At 38.5% G+C, this 19,689-nt stretch overlaps 1 protein-coding gene across 2 annotated transcripts in view; it reads left to right on the top strand.

Annotated features, from left to right (window-relative positions):
• Positions 1-19,689, top strand: part of sit (stuck in traffic) — a 118,177-nt gene that overhangs the window by 47,535 nt on the left and 50,953 nt on the right. The gene's annotated exons all lie outside the window — the stretch shown is intronic.

Raw genomic sequence — 19,689 nt, 5'->3', positions numbered from 1 at the left:
TTAACGTACCAACGCTCTACCAACTGAGCTACCCGGGAACTCTACCAGACCCCGATCCAATTTTTCCCTCTATATCCACAGACCTCAAAGTGGGCTGACAACCGTCAAGCAACCAACTTCGAGTGCACACTAACTCTGTGTGACTTAAATTGTGGTTTTCTGTTAACGAACAGTGACGTGTATTATTGCTTGACGGTTGTCAGCCCACTTTGAGGTCTGTGGTTATAGAGGGAAAAATTGGATCGGTGTCTGGTAGAGTTCCTGGGTAGCTCACTTGGTAGAGCGTTGGTACGTTAAACCAAAGGTTATCGGTGTTATAATTGGTGCGAATCGTAATTTGAACGTTTGTGTAAGCTATGCAACAAGTATTTAGCTAGATGTTCCAGACGTGTGTAAGAAATTCGACTGTTACTTTCTTAAACAGTCGCAGATCACAGACATTTTTTCTATCAGTACTTATCAGTTTATTAGAGAATGACGTAAGAATACAACAAAATTAATGTTAATCGAGCACAAACTTGAGTTATGTCAAAAACTTGTACTGGATTACAAATTTAAAATATATTTAAGTTAATTTGAGCAGTAAATAAAGTTGGCGAGCGAAAAAAAAAAAAAACAACAACAACAAATCCACTCTAACAGGGAAAATACGTAATTTAACACTTTTGTGACAACCGAAGACATGATTTCTATGAATTAAAACATTTATCATTTATATAGTATGAACTGAAGACTAAGTGATATAGTCCCATTATCATAATGTATTTGCTGATTGAACCTTTGCTGCTGTTACAACTATTGTACCAAGAAATTTAAATTTGCCTAGGATTCTTTGTCATTTAGGCAGTCTACTGTGGCAGAAAGAACGTTAAAACAACTGATGTCTGACTTCTATTAAATATATTTCTAATAAAGAACGCTAATGTACTTTTTAATATATAATCACTCAGGTAAGTTCTCGAACTTTACGAATCATCGTATTCCAGAAAAACCTTCGAGTGAAAGTACTAAACAGCCTCTATAAGGACAAATTCCCATGCTCAGGACGAGAACTGAACCCAGGTTCTCGTGATTTGTAGTCAGGAATGCTAGACCACGATGTCATTATAGAGTCAAGTTATTGTACGGGCATTTTTAATAACAGAACCTTGGTGTTGAATTGTTTTCTACGCATGCTGCTAGTACTGTACACTGCCATTCCGAATTGTATGGTAGCTTTACAACACTACTAGGAAAACGTCCATTTGAATAATTTCAAGGGAAAAATTGTTCCGGGACCGGATACCGATCCCGGAACCTCTGGTTAAACGTACCAGCGCTCTACCAACTGAGCTACCCGGGAACTCCACCCGACACCGTCTCAATTTTTCCCTTTATATCTACACAACTCGCGTGGGCTGACGAAACCCCAGAGACCCACATCGAGTGCACACAATCTCTGTGTGACTTGGAATTGTGGTTTTCTCTTAACGTATACAATGACGTATATATTATGCAAATCTAGTCTTTCAGGTGAAGCTCCCTGTAAAGCAGATTTGAATAATTTCAAGGGAAAAATTGTTCCGGGGCCGGGTATCGAGCTCAGTTTGTAGAGCGCTGGTACGTTCAACCAGAAGTCCCGGGATCGATACCGGCCCCGGAACAATTTTTCCCTTGAAATTATTCAAATCTGCTTTACAGGGAGCTTTACCTGAAAAACTAGATTTGCATAAAACGTCCATTTGTTCGCCTAGAGACCACTTGGTCTGCATTCGTGAAGAACAGTGATGAAGACATTTGGTAAGGCTTGCCCTATGATCCTCTTTGCAAACAGTGGGCACTGAACGGGAAGAAATTAACACGTTGGCTGATGACTTGTGGCAATTCGTAATTCAAGTGACTTCTGTCCTGTCAGCGTGACGTAACGATTGATGTATTTGGATTATACAAATCCTTAACGAACTGGATGTTGTAACCCACATTTCGCATACAGCTGTGAAGCGATTATGAAACCTGAGAGCAAGAAACTTCTTGTGTTTACTACATGTGGTTATGCGGTCATAAAAACACGTAGAGCAACACGGCGATAAGTGGAAAAGAATGAACGTATATAACGATTATAAATAATATGGAAAAGAAAAAAAACTATGAAGAGAGATGATGTGCCAAGAAAGAATAGAATAGGTGTTACTTTTAAAACTGTGTTGTTACATTTCTTGACTGCGTGCCACTTTCTGTAGTATCTAGTCGCAGTCTGGTGTGCCTGAGGTCTTGGTATCGAATGTGATATTCTTAATTAGTTTTGTTTGAGAAAATTTTGTGATGATTGAAAAAATAGATTTAGAGATTTAGTACTAATGGACATCTCCAAATAGCCTAAATATTGAAAAAGTAGTTTGTGCGAGATCGTGCGTATTTGCTTGGTTTCCACACAAAACCAATCCGCGGAAAGTCTAAAATTCCACATTCAGTATTCCCAACCTAACACACATAACAATTTCCCTCTTCTTACCGCTTAAGTGACATATTGATTTTACTGCTTTAGGCTTTTAACATATTATTTTTAGAGACGTTCAATGTAGTAATAATTATAAATTGGAAACTTGCCACTGCAATTTCAACTAAATTGCACTGTTAATTGTTGTTTTTAAATATTTGCAAAAATTAAGTAAACTCTACAACTCCACTAAAGTTACTGGATTCGTGATGCAAGTAACATTAAGGAAGCCGTGAAAAAATCAACAAGATTCCAGACTCATCATAGGCTGGGGGAAAAAAAAAAGACAGACGTATATCACGGCCTGCTGGAGTATAGTAAACACAAAACATTTTAAAGCAACAATGTTTAAGATAAATATTTTTGTTTTGCAAATTTGCCGTCATTGAACAGAAACCAAGATGGAGATTTCATTGCAACTAATTAGAAATTCCTCTTTCAGGTATGTAATAAACGATCTTCGCACAAAATAATGTACGATACACGAGCGGTATGTTTTCTTTCAATTTTCGGAAATTAAAAAAGCTCAACTACGTTTCGCTCTTTCAAACTTTTCGTCGAACATGAAAACTTCAACATACCGCTCTTGTAACGCATGTTACTATTTGGCATTCCGTCTGTGTAGAGCGATTTCTCCTATCGGACGTACTTTGTCCATATTGCCTACCTGTCAGTCACTACACGTACAGTACTACACTCATTTCACTGACGTTAATAGTTCTTTATTTGAAATTAAATACTAGTAATGTTACTTGAAGAAATGCAAGGTGGATATCATAAGCAGATTATTATTATTATTATTATTATTATTATTATTATTATTATTATTAGGTTTAATTACGTTTCAAACTGCTTAAACCCACTGCGTGGCTCAGGCGTTAGCGCGCCTGCCGGCCGATCCAGTTCTGCTCGGCGTGGGTTGGATTCCCGCTCGGGCTGATTACCTGGTTGGATTTTTTCCGAGGTTTTCCCAATCGCAAGGCGAATGTCAGATAATCTATGACGAATCCTCGGCTTCATCTTGCCGAATACCATCTCGCTATCAAAATTGCATCGATAAATAACCTAGTAGTTGATATAGTGTCGTTAAATAACCAAGAAAAAACTGATTAAAGGTGAAACCACAGTCCAATCCAATGTTGTTTACGGGTTCGTTATGTTAGAACAGATTCTCAGAACGAGGGAATGTTCATGCAGCAGGCCCTGATGCTGCAGATGCATGAATTGGAATAATTGCAGTTTCCTGCATTTGTTCCACTGGCATTGAAATGTATTTGTTCAAGTAACTAATTTGTTTAATATGTTTATACAAGAATATTCGTTCAGCAATAATTATTCTGCTATTAGAAAGAGATGCTTTACTTTTCGCTGATGATTTAGTTCTCATGGCATCAACTGAAGATGATTTGCAATATTCAGTACACAATTTAAATAAGGTCAGTGAAAAATATAACATGGAAATTAATATTGAAAAATCGAAAATCATGTCATTTTGTGGGAAATTCCCTTTACCAAGTAAAATTTGTTGAATAATAAAATAATAGAAAGAGTAAATATCTTCACTTACCTTGGCTATACACTATCACCTTATGATGAAGTAGATATTGCTGAAAAATATGTAAATATAATAAAACCATGGGGATCATTAATAAAATCATGAAACCTTCACTAGTACAAAGACACACAAGAATAGGCTTGTATAAAACCTTAGCACAGCCAGTATTAAGCTATGGTAGCGAAGCGTGGACTGTGAAGAATAAAGATGTCAGTAGAATAACAGCAAGTGAGATGAGGTTCATGAGAGCAACAGCTGGATATACTCGCTGGGATCATAAAAAAATGAGGACATAATGCAAGAACTTCAAATAGAGCCCATTATGCAGTTCATCAGCAAATATAAACTTCAGTGGAAGGGTCATCTCGAACGAATGAATCGATGCAGAATTCCAAAAGCACTGTTTCATTACCATCCATATGGCAAAAGATCTCTATGCCGTCCAAAGAAGAGATGGACTGAAAATTCTAGTTTGAGACCGTAACAGGCCACTTGGCCTAATACTTGTTAGAGAGATGATGATGATGATGAGAAAGAGAAATTAATTTGAGTTTATTCAGAAATTGACTGTATGGAATGTTCCGCTTACATTCGCATTATTGTGATTCTTGTAATACACATTATTTTTTAAATCTTTTTCACTTGACATCATGAGATTATGCATACTGCTCCTCATACCAAATTGCAACTATGACTACTTATTTAACGGTAAAAATGCATATTAAACTATTCTGCGATTGAATACAGTCAAGAAACCGCAGACGGCACGTTTTCCGTAAAACTGGCCAAGAATCCGCCGCTGCAACCTGTAAGCATCAAGAACTCTGCGACTTCGTCAGGGTTAGGTTGGAATATGACATTTCCCCGAAGGATAAATAGGTCTGCGTAGCTAAACAAAGCGTTTGGTGTTTGAAGTGAATGGCTTACATGGTCTTTAAGTTTCGTATTTCATAACGTCCGATGTTTTATACCAGCACCGCGGTTGCACCACAGCGCCGAAAGTGCCTCGTCACAGAGCTCAAAAATGCTCGCATTGAGGTCAGCGTTGAGCCAAAGGAGGCTTCATTTGTTTGTCCGCATGAAACAATTGAGCCGTATTGAGGACCTCAACAAATCGCCGCACACAACAATGAGACGAAGAACTCTCAGCAAGTGGAAAATTGATGTTTTCCAACTGGTTTTCTTCACTACGCTTTTTCAGCTGCGATGGATATCTAGCATCTGAGTGAAATGAGTCTAGCGTCCATCGCCGAAAGTTATCTCGCATTTCCTCTTAATGTTCGAAAAATTTGACAGGATAATATTATCAAAACTTGAATGTGAAAGGCAGAACCTTAAAAATGAAATATAGGACATACTAGTCTTAAGGCCCATTCACAATGAAAATTAAACATAACCGTAACATAAACACAGAAGTTTGCACCCAGGCTACCAAATGGGATCATTCACAATGATTCACATGAGCATTGACATTAACATTACCGTAAGACGTTAACATGAACGTTTGCGAACTCCAAACTTTCATGCTTATGCTTACGTGATTTGCAAACAGAACACAATCGTGGAGCGCTGAAGTATATGACAGAATATGAGAAAATGGCGTCGTTATTATGTTTCCATGGTTACCAAGTATGTTTGCGGTTATGTTTATGTTCCCATCATGAATTATGGTATGACTTCGTGATTTTACCGTAACGTTTATATTCTTAAGCTAACGCTTACGTTATGTTTAATTTTCAATGTGAATGAGCCTTTACACTATAGAAGAATAAATGTTAGAAGATGGAAGGTAGCATAAGAAATTACTTAACAATTTAATATAATATGTTAGAAATAAATTAGGGCCTAGAAGAATTAAATTTTAAAGTTTTGGAACCGGAAAGGTCGCGAACATAATACCATTTAAAGAGCAAGAAAAGGCTTGCCTAAGTGTGTGTTAATGTACGACGTTACAAGGTCGTTTCCAGCTCTCGTTTCTTAATGGCGTGTTGTGAAGTCGTATCAGAAGAAAACTGCGCCATTCTTGCAAAACTCCCATTGTGTTCAACGAGGGATCACTGCCACAACGAGCTAATAAAGAGATTACGACCAATAAATGTCGAAGTGAGTCGTAACCATGACAAAGTGATTTACGTTCAAATCTCAATCCAATAAGTTCAGCAGATATCCTGACATTATGACCCTGCTTGTGCGACTGTCCTCTGACACATCGGAGGTCTTCCGTAGTGGTAGTGGTAGTGGTGTTGGTAGTGGTAGTGGTAGTGGTGGTGGTAGATCTATGTGCGCCTTCAACTGTTGGGGCTTCTCAACGTGAATGAGTAATGGCGACAGCTTTTGTCTGCAGTCCTCTACCAGATACAGGATTATTTTACGTGCCATAAATCTACGATACGGAACCCACAGCTTTATTTGCCTCGCGTAGAAAGCCATTCTAAATTGCTCTGGACCGAGATTGGACCGAGTTCATTATCCCAATAAGGAGACGCAGCAGGGCTTCTTGGAGTACTTTGTCTGTTCCCGCCACTGATTGTAGAAGTCCCGCTGCAACACACATCAGCGAGTGGACGGGCTAAGCCCACCCGTTACGTTTCTGTGTTGTCCAAAGAATGCGCAAATGAAGGGATTTACTGTGCATCCGGGTAATGAAGAACAGTAGTTCACATGAAGGCCAAAAAGGAGGATATCAGACCGTAATTTATACATTTTACTGTATGCGTGTATGTATATATGTGTGCATGCATGTATGTATGTATGTATGTATGTAGCCTATAATGTAATTGTTTGCTACTTACAAAAAGAATTTGCATTTCACATAGTTACGCTGTAAATATTCAAAGGTATTAGTGATGCACTCATCAGTTTTAGACAAATACTGGGTGTTCAGTTCAAAGTGTGTCATGGCTCGCTGTATGCCGTCATGTGGCTAGTCGATGAGCCTAGAGAATTCAATCTTCCTACACTTCCGCAGAGGCGTATTACCTATGTGCCAGAGAAGTTGCATAGCAAGTACGACGTTCATTCTGAAGAGTACTTACTGATATGTACGGTAACGCCGGTAGTGGCAGGAATGTGAACTATTTGGAAACGTGTACTGAGGTGGGTTTTTTTCTTACTGTCGGGATATGGGGAGAGGGTTAAGACGATTACTTACGTATTTGTTGACATTAACTTCGACGGTCAACATGAACACGGAGCATTTGATTTGTGTTGTGGAATGTTGCCGTACGCAACCGATGATAACAAATACCCTGCGTACGACTTGGACGCGCAAAACAGTTCGAAAGAGGTTATGGTAACACACAGACCGTACAGACCGCCATCTGTTGCTACGACGTTCAAGTTATACCGTACACGTTCTCAAGTTCAGATTGAACGCCTTGATTAATAGGCAACTTTTCTGACATAAAAGCTGAAACTAGCTTCAAATCGCTGACTCACAACAGTGACGTCATGACACATTTTGAAATGAACACCCAGTATATATGGGTACTTGTCTGTTCGTCATTCACAAAATATATTAACCGACTTGTGTAGATTTGCTGGGATGTCACAGGGGAAAACACCTGTGTTACCTGGACCACGGACTTGTCCAACACAAGTCATAAATAGTCGACATTACAAACCCAATAAGATAACTGTTTCATGATAAAAGTGGCTGATTCTTGTAAATTCCTGCAAAATAATTACACTATTATATTTAGTCAGTTTTTACAACGTATAAAGTAAGATGTCATTTGGAGCTGAGAGGGATGAAGTTACAGGAGAATGGAGAAAGTTACACAACGCAGAACTGCACGCATTGTATTCTTCACCTGACATAATTAGGAACATTAAATCCAGACGTTTGAGATGCGCAGGGCATGTAGCACGTATGGGCGAATCCAGAAATGCATATAGAGTGTTAGTTGGGAGGCCGGAGAGAAAAATACCTTTGGGGAGGCCGAGATGTAGATGGGAAGATAATATTGAGGGAGGTGGGATAGGATGATAGAGAATGGATTAATCTTGCTCAGGATAGGGACCAATGGCGGGCTTACATGAGGGCGGCAATGAACCTCCGGGTTCCTTAAAAGCCATTTGTAAATAAGTAAATAAAGTAAGATTTCTATAAGAATGAAGTGTAGGAAACCGAACTTCATCTTGTATGTGGGTGCACAGTGGATCGTTTTCCTTATGTCGATTATGTTTGCAGTGACAGTTAAAGAAATTTAAGCAGAGCAGAATTTTGTTAACATGATTGGTTGCATGATACAGTAAGAATCAAATTCTACTAATCTCGTATGAGAAAGTGTCGTTTCATAATTTTTACTTATTGTTTTTCTCTGTTTTTTTTCCCCCATTTTCAGTTTATTATATCTTCTTTTTTCTATATCTATATAGTGATAGAGTTTTAGACAATCTGATATGCTGATATAGCATCTGATGATCCTCCACGGGTAAAAGAGTTTCTGTTCTCTCTATTACAAATTTTAAAGTAGTTTACGTAGTTTTTAGAAACCTTTTCTCGATATTAAACTTCTTTATATAAGCGAGAAAGTATACATAATTTATATTCGTTGTTTATTGGCCCCGACCTCTTTTTCGATCGAACTTCCTCGTTTAACCTGCATCAAAGGTACATTTCTACGAACCAAGATTTCGTTTGTTACAATGTTGCGACAGAAGTGAGTAAATGTTTGAGGCCATTTCTTCACTCTTTACACATTTCTTCTTGCTCATTCACCGGAACATTGGATAGGTCGCGGATCTCGTCCACTTCACGGTTCACGTCAGCTGCTTTGTGACACAGTGCGTTACCACACTTTCATACCAAGACATAAAATATTGGCTAACAAATAATGATTGTTATGAACAGCAAAATTGGAAAGTGCACACAAAAACAAAGCCATCGCAGACATTAGGTGCACGAGTACCGGCACTAGCACTAGAGAGGTTCTGTACAGGCTGCTGGGTACATAAATGACTTCGGTGTCATTCATTGTAGCTATTTGCTAAACTTATCAGAACAAAATCCAACCAACAGCTGTATGGAAATATCCACATAAATAATACTATGAGAAACAACGGGAGACAGACTGACTGACACAACAGGAGACAGATAACGACAACAGGAGACATATTGACAACATATTGATACAAAAGAAGAATAGATAGATACTGACAACAGGACACAAATAGTGACACAACAGGATACAGATAATAACAGGAGACAGATAACAACAGGAGACATTGACAACAGGATACAGATACTGATACAAAAGAAGATTAGATAGATACTGACAACAGGACACAAATAGTGACACAACAGGATACAGATAATGACACGAGAGAAGACAGATACTCAGCCAAGAGGAGGCAGATAAACGGCAGAGGAGAAGACAGGTACCAATAGAGTAGGCGACAGATACCTATAGATGAGGAGACAGACACCTACAGAGGAGGAGACAGACTGACAGAAGAGGTGACAGCGACAGAAAAAGAGACTGGTATCGACAGAGGGAGCAGATCCCAAAAAGGAGACAGATAAATAAATATTAGAAAATGAGACTGATATTAAAAGAGAAAGACATGTAAGAAGACAGGAAGGAAACACGATGGGCCATACTAAGACATCGGGCTACGAGCAGAAACAGAAAGATGAAATAAAGGAAGGAAGAGGAGACAGAGGGAGACGTGCCAGGGAACAAGAAGAGGCATGAGACAAGCGTCACATGTTATATGTCGGCACATCTGTGTCCGCACAATCCACTGCCAGACCTGACCCCGCTTGTGGAGGAAGTAGATATGATTCCATTAGATTTTTTCCAACTGTAAAACGAATGTCGAACAATTCAATGGCGAATCATTGGACTTATAATACCAAAATCCCATTTCTACCGACGCCAATTAACCGCGCCAATGATACAATGATGTTAGATAACCGAATACAGACGTCAGACTGATTATAGCGGCGCGGAGAGAAAAGTAGGCTTATATGGGATAATGAGAGTGACGTAGAAGGAGACGAAGACGGACTGACGGAGACGTTGAAATGGGGACATTCAGCGAGATGTGCAAACTGAATGGGAAGTATGCAGGGAATCGATGGCACAGAAAAAGGCGAGTTATCGGGCAGCTTTGCTTGGAGTCAGGGACAGCGTTGTGGGAACCACCAGGGCAAGCAAGGCAATGCCCTCTCTGAGGCTCGAATCCGCAAATGTCGGCTCAATATCGACGATTCTGTTGCCACGGAGCATGCCTGAATTTCATCGTTGTGAGTAAAGAAGGTTCCTTTGGATATCTCAATTCCCACTTCATTATTTGCGGTACGGCGCCTGCAACTGTCTTAAATCTGTCTGCATTGATATTCTTCTTCTTGGACTGCCGTGACGTGACGGGACACGAACCCAACTGAACCGCAGCCGGTCATGTGTCATCTCTGCTGCGTTCGTCCACTTTCTCACTGGATCGTGTTGATGAAACCTAGGAAGCAATTACTGGCTGTGTAATGTCACGTTTTTTGCTGCACGTAATCTTTGTGACGAAACAGTGCCAACAGATTTACAAAGTGGCACTTGGGTTTGGTAATTAATCGAGAGTACTTCAATCCACGGCGGCGGAAATTGTGTTACACTAATTACCTTGTACTGCCTTGCTATACATTATTCCCTCCTTTAACGCTTCTCATTTCCTTGTAACTTATTTTCATTCGCGAGGCTTTAATTTATCACATTTCATTTCTTTCTTTATCTTGCCTTCACTATGGCGTTAATTACTTTCACTTATCGTCCATTACCCCACCTTAACATGCATTAACGTAAATTACCTTGACTTATCCTTATTACCTGACCGTCATTACTTTGCCTTGCCGTTTATTGCCCCTTGTTGACGTTAATTACCTTGACTTATGCTTATTACCTCGCCTTCATTACTTTGCTTTACGTTAATTACCTCGTCCTAGGTTCATTACCTTGACTTATTTGCATCACCTTGCTTTAAAGTCATTACTTTTCCTTTATGTTTCATTATATTTTACCTCTTTACTCGTCCTGTTTGCCTTGCTTACTGTTAACTTGTACAGGATCGGTGTTAGTATTGACGAGTTTGCGAACACATTAAATTTAAAGTAAATTCCTTTGGGCTGAACATGGCCTGAGCAATGTGATCAGCATAACATGGATGCCCAGCCGTTCTGTGTGTAATAACTACATAATTACTTGAAAACGAAGCCAATTGTTGGAACACAACGTCGATTTCGTCGTGAGTTTAATGTTGACGGACATTGTAGGCTGCCTTGAAGAAACACAATATTGAGTTAATGTGAATCCCAAATTTACTGCTAGTGGTCGAGCCCAGAACACATCGGCAGAGTGAGGTGGATTGCATTGCGACATGCTGAGGTCTGATCTTCGTCGCATATTGCGATTCACTGCGTACATTTAGCTTGCTCAGTTGAGACCACAAGGTCGGCCAGTCTACACTGCAGCAGACCTGTGCCGTTCATGGGAATGAGAAGACGTTTGATGATTTGTTTACGTCAGACGCGTCACATTTTGACTTCAGTGGCTTCGTTAACAAGCAAAATGTTCGTTTCTGGATTGATGTAAATCCTAAGGTGCAGCATGAACGAACATTACATTACAGAGTGGCTTGTGCTGTTATCATCAGGCCGTACTTTTTGAAGATGGAAATGAGAGATTGTTACAGTGAATGGTGAAAGGTAACGGGAAATGTTACACACATTAGTGAGAGACGAACTAAACAGAGATAGAATTTGCTTTCAACAAGACGGCCGCTGATCAGATCTCCAGATGCACATTGCAATATTAATGCGGCGGCTAATCTCCAGACATTTCAGCTGCTCATATTTTTCACGGGGTTGCCTCAAAGTAAAGAAGTTTCAAACTCAGCCACAATCTGTCTGAGATTTGAAGACTAACATGCTTCAAAAATCCAAGAAGTTCACCGAAGTCCCATCGTGTAATGAACAATTTCCTGGTGAAATTGCAAGGAGTCATAAAATGCTGTAAAACACTTAAAATGTGTAGTTTAAAAAAATAGTTACTGGTATGTTTCTATGAATTGCTTTGTTGAAGCCATCCTCCTAACCTTAAAGTAACTTCCCACCCCCGCCTGCCGGTCCGTCCTCTCTTATCGTTATCACATGTGGACTAGATGCTGATTGAAAATGTGGCAGAGCTGTTATATTACTGTGATTTCACACTCTCGTGGTTACTGTTTCCGATAACTTTTATAGAATTTTATATTTGCACGTTAATCAGATGGAGTTAGCGGCTTGATGTAAACTAACACCTCGCTGTAGAACAGATGGACTGCGCTGTCAGAAGGCCGGCAGATACTGACTTAAGGCTGGTTCACAATAAACCGGGAACGAGAACCAGAATGAAAACGAGAAGCAGAGGACGTGAATATGAAAATTTTTGATTCGCAATAAACCGAGAACGTAGACGACTATGCATATCGATATGTATGTCAACGATATGTAAAGTCGATATTACGCATTCTGATGTTATTTGTGTATAATTGACCAATGGCGTTCTCTCATGAGTACAAGGCAGCCAACATAAACACAGGTTAACCAACTTCGAAATTTCAACTGAAACATTTCATTAGGTACGGTACTATAAATATGCCCATGCATCTTTATTATCACAACCTATTTTAAGTCTACCATAACGTAAAATAATTAGAGAAGAAACATTTGTAATAGAACAAAAATGAACTCAACAGTAGTTATTGAATTGAAGCATGAATATGTAGTGTGTCATACAACCAATACAGAAATAAAATATGATTCACTTACGATCGGTGTTCAAAGATGCAGCTACTGAAAGCCACGTATTCTCCTTCATTTTCTCATCTTTACACGAGGCGCGCCGCTTATCGTAAACGTGAGGATTTTCCTCAACACTCAATATTAGTATGTCATCAAATAAAACTTGCTCCATGATGCACAGCACAGAACAAAATAATGCATAGGTTATGTCACGGTCTTCTTGCTACAAAATATACGACGACAAAATAGCTTTCAGATGGCAATAGAATGAATCTAGTGGGCTGTGATCGGAAACGTGAACGCCAAAGTTGAAACTTGGCCAACTGTCCGTTCCCGATCCTGGGCTCCGGCAAGCTCTTCGTTAATTGTGAATGCTCACATTTAAATGTACACATTTTAACAATTTTACCGTTTTCTTTTTCGTTCCGATTCTCGTTTCCGGTTTATTGTGAACCAGCCTTTACTCTTCGCTACTATTTGTAAACATATGTTTCATATTATACAGACTGGTCCAGCAAGAGTTTTGCAACTCATGGTGAATTAGAGGATAATTACAGGAAAGACCTCCCTGCTGCAAGGTCGAGGTGAACCTCCGCGGGTTGGGATCGAACTGCCACCGGCTGCTTCCGTTAATTTCCGCTTATCTGCAACTCACTAAAGGTACTCATTTCGGTGGGTTCGTAAATTTGTGGTTCAGAACTTTCATTGTTACTGGTAGACTTAGCAGTGTTGTACATTGCAGCATGCTGTTATAGGTTGCAGACATCAGTCGGGATTCTGAAGTAGTCGGTGGGTGTGAATCTGCGACGTAACGGTAGGCTTAAAGAGTTAGTGCAAAGGAAAGTGGAAAACTAATTACAGCGAAGAACATGGGCTAACCAGAGTGAAGAATTGCCACTTCCTGCGGGCGGGTCATAGAGAGGACAGCGAAGTAAGTAGGTGCATCAGCTTGTCTAATAAAGAAAAGGACTCGGAGAGAAATCGAAGCAAGGCGTCACAATGGATCGCAGTCCTTAATAAGGGCAGCAGAGAAACCCTACAGTAATGCGGGGACGATTAGGTGAACTGTAACATAACTGCGTGTACTTCATGGAAGGTTCAGCGTGCAGGAAAATACTCCATGTTGTTACCACACAAAAAATTACTTTCCGTCCCGCTCTTTTCATTACCCATAACTTTGTACTGCTTAGGAGTAAAATGGAGAAAAATAAGACGAATGCAGAACTGAAGCCGAGACGTGCGGCATTGGAAGCTGCGAACGGCTGATGAATGTGCCGACCACAGTGCTCATTCATAACTTCACTTGAACTTGCGTCATGTTTACCCAGTTACATAAATACATTTCAATTTTACGACAATAATGTATCTTTGTGTAAACATTATGCATTTGAATGGAACACATTAAGACCTTAATTCTCTCTTACGTGCCTGAAGGCAAATTCCTTTCAGGGACTTTCTCGTTGACGCTACAGCAGGAAGTGCGTTCTAAACCCTTGCCATTTGACTTCTCGGCACACCTTTTCTTTCTGTCAGCACGTATTACATTTTTCTTATATAAAACCGTTATGAGAATTTGCCATGCGCATAATAACTAACTCTGGACATAGCAGTAGTATTTATTCCATATTTATAAACCCTATTTTACATATAGTACATTAGGGTTATAATTTAAACTAATCATAACAAATTGAAACTTATAGACTAATGATGACAATAAATATGCACTTGTAGACATATAACATATAGACACATATATACATTAATTCGATTAAAGCCTTGAAATCATAATCGAAAAATATAGAGAATTTAACAGGGATAGACATAATGCTTTTATAGATCATATTAAGGCATTTTGCTAATATATACATTTGTAAACATAGGGTTTTATTTTTTAACAAAATAATCTGCCCTCAGTGAGAGTGACCATAAAGATCCTGAATAAAAGCACTACAGAATAATTTAGAAAGACGAAAATAATTAAATACAGGAATTGTTAACTAAAAAAGAATCCAGAGAAACGCAAACTCAATAGAATCATTAATGGCCAAAATATAAATGGTAATATAATATTTGGATTGAATCCTTAAGAATATTCAAGAAAATGCTTTGACATATAGACTCATTATATACATTAATCAAATTAAGGCCTTGCATCAGTCCTGCGATTTTTTTTCCTCCTTCTAAGTGATTTTTTTCTAGATAAATCGAAACCTCTAGTGAGATCACTGTTGAGAAAAGTGTTCATATGGGATTAGTATGGTATTAGATTCTTTTATTCTATCCAAGGAATAATCTGTGACTTCTGTATAATTCTCAGGGATGCGAAGTCAGCTGCTGGTGACACAAAGTCGTAGATAATAATATTAATAAATTGTATACAGAAACCTTGGTCACTACCAATTTTATGACTTGAAGTATTAATAGAAAAGAAGAAGAAGAAGAGTTATATCTAGCAAAGCGAGTCAGTTCAGGAGATCCTTTCAACTTTCACAAAAGTACTGCAATATGTTATAATATCTGCTTTCCTACATAGGCAGATTTGGCTGCTAACTTGTGACCTCTCTCCAAAAGCTTTGGTTTATTTTTTAATTAATTTATTGTTAGATTAATGAAAAATAATTTTATTTCATATGATTTTTTGTGCGAGATATGCTTATACGATCTTATGTTTACGTTTCGTGTTTCCCTCGTACAATTTTGTGTGGAAAACATCTTGTGTTAAATGTAGGTTACTGAAACAATAGAGAGAATAAGAGGAATGAACTTGAACGAGACGGTTAGATAACGTGCGAACGAGCAGCAGCCAACAGGTAATTGCTGAAGGTTTAGTTAGTTTCAGTAATGAGAAATGAAACTTGCGAAGAACCTAGCCTTCTGCTGCTTTGTCCAGTGGATCCTAACTGTTTATTTATAAATTATTTAAAAAATCGATTTATGACGATAATGGAGGAGAAATAATTTTTACTTGGTTATTTAACGTCGATGGAATTGAAGATAGTGAGATGAGGTCGATACCTGACATTTGTGTTACGATTGAGGAAAACGTTGAAAAAACCCAACCAAGGTAATCAGCCCAAGTGGGAGTCGAACCCACGCCCGAGCGCAACTCCGGAACAACAGGCAAACACCTAAGCTTCGCCGGTGACTCGAGAAATAATTGATGACGAAGTATATCATGATAACGAGAAACAATGATGATTATAAAAGAAAAAGTGCAACAAAATGATGGTGGCTTGAGAGAATGAAAAGAGCAAAGACAAGAAAAGAGCCAGACAAAATCGAAAGAGAATATTGGAGCAAGAACAACAGAGATAAAAGGAGAAGGCGACTCGACTGGTTTCGAGCCTAGCCTTCTTACGCGGATAACTGAGCGGCCCAAAGAAGAGTTGTAACATTCATTGGTTACATATTGCACTTTGTTTTGATTGATTCAGCTCCACCTGAACAGTTGTAACGTTCGTTGGTTACATATTGCACTTTGTTTTGATTGATTCAGCTCCACCTGAACAGTTGTAACGTTCGTTGGTTACATATTGCACTTTGTTTTGATTGATTCAGCTCCACCTGAACAGTTGTAACGTTCGTTGGTTACATATTGCACTTTGTTTTGATTGATTCAGCTCCACCTGAACAGTTGTAACGTTCGTTGTGCTAATGCGCCTTGTCGTGATTGACTCAGTTCGTGGTAATTCCTGACCAGGAGGAAGCCACAAGGCCAAGGCGATCCTGTTCTTAGTAACATCGAGCAGCATGCAGCGACCTTTGCTTGTAGCCTTGTGCTTTACATTGGGTTTAAGAGAACCGTACAGTGCAAAAACACTTTAGCAGTTAGAATTAGAGCAAGGAAAATGTACAATTAATCTGGCCGGCTAATTTAATATCTTGCTGTAATTTTACTCCGGTCATTGTCAACCTCTTCCTTCTCCGTGACGTAGGGCTGGCCCACCTCGTTATTTTCAAACAGATTGCTCCACTCTAGGCTATATGAGTTCTGTTCATGGTCGTATGGGCTTGAAAACGTATCTTGTTGGTTATCTTGGTCACTTTTTTCATTTTGAATTTTTGTGTATTTACCTTTGCGTTATTGTTCAAGAATATCTGTCATTACCTTCTTGATTTGTGGCATTGTTGTTTGATTTCCTTGCCTTATTTCACCGTTTAGTCGTTGTGTTAGCTTTGGGTTATTTTTCTTCCTTTGCACTATTTTTTAGTCGATTTACATAATTTCTGTTTCTTATTGTGTAAGTCATTGTGTAATCATGTTCAGACATTTCGTTTGATGTTATATCAGGTATCTCTGTGCATATCAGTTACGATTCTTCAGTATAAGCATGAATATTACAAAATAAGTTTTTTTTTCATTACATAGTTGTCGGACTGACAATAGGAAGGTGAAAATGAGCCTGACTGTCATTGCCTGAATGGTCCCAAAATCAGAGCTTGTAGGTTGTCGCTGTCATTATACTCTGAGTATCAGATATGGCTTCTGCATTTCTAAGCGATTTTAATGCCGCAGATTCTCATTCAATCCTGAACAGATGGAAAAACTATTTTGGGCAACTATTAAATATACATAGGCCAAATAGAAATGATCGGAACGAAATTGAAATACAAACTGCTGAGCCATTTATACCCGAATCCACACTTTCTGAAATCGAAATTGCGATAGAAAATCTGAAAAATTATAAGTCTCCAGGTATCGATCAAATTCCAGCAGAATTAATACAAGAGGGTGGAAGCGCATTATCTAACGAAATTGATAATCTTGTACTTGTTATTTGGGAAAGGGAAATTGTACCAGAACAATGGAAGGAGTCCATAATTGTGCTTATCTTTAAGAAGGGGGACAAGACTAACTGTGGTAACTTTCGAGGACTATCATTTTGTTGACGTCGAACCCGGCCTTCTGTTTTCAATCTTGGTTTACTCTAGCGAATTTAGCCATTTGTAGCTATCGCAGTGGTTAGGATACCATTCCCGTCTTTCTGCTTGCCTGGAGACAAAGAAAGATCAAAAGCGTTGTGAGGTTTTTGTATACTTCATCGATAATGGAAAAGTCCAAACTGCGCTCCTCAGGAGAATTATTAATTGTATTTCGAAGCCCAGTCTTTGAATTTATTGTTTTCTTATCTCTCTTTGTTTATTGCAACAGAAGTTTTCCAGACACCCAAAATGAATGTTCTTGGTGGCAGTAGAGCTGCGTTAGTTTTCCAGCACAGGTCTGTAACCCACGACCCGCACGCCTGGCGATGCTGTCCAGCAGTTCGTACATCGGAACTGGTTCGCAGAGATTTCCTAGCGAACAGAACCGGTTCAGTGTTATATAATGCGTGGAGAAGGGATGAGATATTGCTAATATAGCAAGACAGAAGTGGAACACCGAGTCAATGTTGCATAACACCACAGCCGATAAAAGTGAAAACTTTGCAAATATTTCGTGAGTTAGCGTTGGAATTCCAGCCCTCTGAATTGCGCTACACCTTCTTGTGTGCCACATGACATGCACCAACTGCAAACAGTAATAATAATAGTACTAATTATATTGACAGTAATAGTACTAATGATAATACAGTGGCAGTGTAGTCTGCCAAACGTTCCAAAGATATCCTTAGTCTTATTTTTGTCCCCCGGTCGGTAATTTAAAATTTTCATAAACAATTTTAATGTTAAATTATTCTTGTAGAACTGTACAGTTTGTGTTCCTATTTTCCAACTTTCCCTAAATGAATGTTATTATTATCTCATTTCTTTTCTGCTTTAACAAAACGTACAGTCTCAGAGAAAAGTTTTGTCGCATAGATACTTTACTTGCCCCAGAAAGGAGACAGTGCGCATGATCAGACATACAACGAAACAAAACTAATTTTATTGCCTCGACTAGTCCTCTGAGCATGCGCACTGCCTGCTTAGTATCTGTGCGACAATACTCTGTACTGTAATAAATCAAATCTTTATTTTGTACAATCTTGAGTCTTTTGTTTTTTCGAAGTGTCGTAACTTTGCTGTCATCCAACATTGCTGAACTTTTTTTATATTTTTTTATTACAACACAAATCTATATACAACTATAGCATTAACAAAACATTTTAAGCAGACAATACTTAATAAAATAATAGTCCCAAAACAATACTGAATAATCTGATTGTAAATCCCTAGTTCAGCAACAATAAATGTTTCTGTACATAAACAGTCTTATACTTCCTACATATTACAAGCCATTCAAAAAAAGAAATATTCTGGCATTCTATATACCACTTTTACATTTTGTTTAAAATTCTTTCAATACCTATTCTTAATATTATTAATTATCACATAACTGTATATACAAAATAAGTAGCAAAAATTAAAGAATCTTAAGTACTTGTTCAACATAATATTAATTATAATAATCACAACAATAATAACATAATGTATCCCAAAATATATTCATTGATCACATTACTAATCAAACATCAACGATTACTCAACTAATAATGAAATGATACCCTTTCTACATATTACAGTTTTATATATTCTTGCTTTTATTACATTATTGCTATATATGTGTGTGTGTGTGGACATTGCTTTAACATTTTACTCCAATATTGTTTCCATACAAAGTGCTAATCGCTTCGCAATAGTTGCCTGTGTTGTCTTAGGTTTATAATAAAAACTTGGCTTGAGTACATACATACATACATACATACATACATATGGCTTTTAAGGAACCCGAAGGTTCATTGCCGCCCTCACATAAGCCCACCATCGGTCCCTATCCTGTGCAAGATTAATCCAGTCTCTATCATCATATCCCACCTCCCTCAAATCCACTTTAATATCATCCTCCCATCTACGTCTCGGCCTCCCCAAAGGTCTTTTTCCCTCCGGTCTCCCAACTAACAC

Source organism: Periplaneta americana, chromosome 12 (genome assembly GCF_040183065.1).
Source record: "Periplaneta americana isolate PAMFEO1 chromosome 12, P.americana_PAMFEO1_priV1, whole genome shotgun sequence".
NCBI lineage: Eukaryota > Metazoa > Arthropoda > Insecta > Blattodea > Blattidae > Periplaneta > Periplaneta americana.
This window is presented reverse-complemented; position numbering and strand designations above follow the sequence as displayed.